We start from the raw sequence: 2,239 nt of genomic DNA on the forward strand, positions 1-2,239 counted from the left end.
TTTTAACCATCTTGCCATGCAACTGCAAATTTATATTCTCCAAGAGAAACAGGTTAYTGATACTTAGTAGGTTCCTGTTGTATGTGATTTCACCTGTGGAGTTTTGCCTGCTGCTGGATTTTTGTCACAGTATTTCAGATAYATAACCCTGTACTGGTATTGACCATCTATGAGCTCAAACAGTTTACAGAACACAAMAGGGTGTCAGAAGATAAACTTGGTTTTGCTGCTTTGGATAGGAGGTGCCTATTTAGTGAAAATCTTCACCAAGCAAAGCACACTGCCCTTCAGAAGAGAAAAAAAAAAGAAAAAAACCCCACAGTTTATATTGGAATAAATTGATGGAGCAGTGGTAATTTAGATTTCATCTATCTTCCAGTTTGGTTGTGTCATCAGATCTAAAGATTATGAAAAGCGAAAAAGTGCATTTAAATTTCTACTTGACACTTTCAAGCTGCTCTTGATAGTAACATTAGAATTTCTCTGCATAAACAGCTTGGGCCTCAACTTTCTTCACAGCTCACAAATGGGCTTTCTACTCAATGTCAGCTGCAAGGTTATTTTGCAAGTGGCAACTATTCAAAATAAAATGGTTTGGGTTTTTTAACATCTGATTGCTGCTATGACTCATTTCAGCAGCAGAAGAGTTCTTGGACACTGCTTCAGAAATTTGTCCCTGCTCTRTTTTATTGTAGGAAGGCATATGGATACAAGATGCTTTCTCAGAAAAAGGCATCTACATTTTCCATAAAGCCTAAACATCACAGCTCTGCATTTTTAACTCCTCTCAGAAGGAATGGGCTTTTACAGATTTCAATAAAACCTACAGGTGAACAGAGGTTTGATGAGAAAATTGGGGCTGGAGGAAAGAAGGTTTTGTGGAGACCTCATTTCAACCTTCGAGTCTCTAAAGGTGGAGAGGGACTCTACAGTGATGGGACAAGGAATAATGGGTACAAACTGAAAGAGGAAATTTAGGTTAGATATTTGGGGGATTTTTTTTTACTTTGAGGATGGCGAGGCATTGGCAGTGTTCAAAACCAGGCTGGATGGGTTTGTAGCAGCCTGGTCTAGTGGGAGGCTCCCTGTCCTTGGCAGGAGGATGGGACTCTTAAGGATCCTTCCAACTCGTTAATATTCTGTCATGTACTTGTAAAATAGTTCGTATTGTAAAACACATTAGATCAGAGTTCCAGAAAATAATTGTAGCAGAACATCTGTGGAGGGAAGCAGCYGAGGCTGGAAATGGGAAGATGCTTTATTGTGGATGGTAATTGAATTAGGTGTTAGCACCAAGTAAAAAGKGARGTAGTGGGGAGTKGTTAATAATCCACAGTCCCTAATTTCGTGGATAAAACAATACACTTTTCCTAAACCGATTTAGCTCATGAGGAAGATGGATGGAACACCTTCCTCCCCAGAACTAAGCGTGAGCACAGCGTATGACAAAGTTTAGGTAAAAACGTCTGTATAAGAATCAGTCACAGCACGGGGTTGGGCTCCACATGAATAGCCCGATGTGGCAAATCTTTAKCCAGCCTTTATCTTTGCTCTGCATCCCTTTCCCGAACGCTGATTGCCGGGGACGCAGAGCACTATTCAGTATCCGCTGAAATAAACGCTGTTTTACACGGGCGAGGTCGGCGAAGGGCAGCACTCGGGTGATTCCTGGCAGTAAACCCGACACGCCGCTGCGCTGGCAGGACGGAATTGTTGATCTGACAGCAACACACACACAGGAGAGTCAATAACACACGAGAGTAAATAACACACGGTCCTTTCCCCGTTAGCGGTGCCGGTGACACGCACAGAACCGATCCAACCCTTCCCATCCCAGCGGGTCGCTGTCCCTTTAAGAGCCGCCGCCCGCCCCTCCACGCGCCGCTTCCCGCTGCTCTGATTGGCCGCTCGGGAGCCGCTCCCCGCCAGTTCCTGTTTCGGCCACCTTACCTTGCTGACGCCAATCTCAGCCTCTCTGCCCTCTGATTGGCCCGCGCCGCCAATGTTTGTAGCGGCGATTGGCCCGCGCCCGCTTCGCCCCGCCCAAGTGAGGGCGAGCACCGCCCCCTCCCGTGCTGCTCCTTGTTGATTGGCCGCGAGGGCCGGCCCCGCGCGATGTGATTGGCTGCGGTGCGAGCAGCAGGGTGGGCTGCGCGGGTGGGCAGTGGCGCGGAGGCGGCGGCGGCGGCGGCGGCGGCGGGGCTGGCGCGGGGTGTCCGCCCGGCGGAGGATGGTCCCG

This window comes from Malurus melanocephalus, unplaced genomic scaffold (genome assembly GCF_030028575.1).
Source record: "Malurus melanocephalus ecotype Western Australia unplaced genomic scaffold, MMel_1.1 scaffold_707, whole genome shotgun sequence".
NCBI lineage: Eukaryota > Metazoa > Chordata > Aves > Passeriformes > Maluridae > Malurus > Malurus melanocephalus.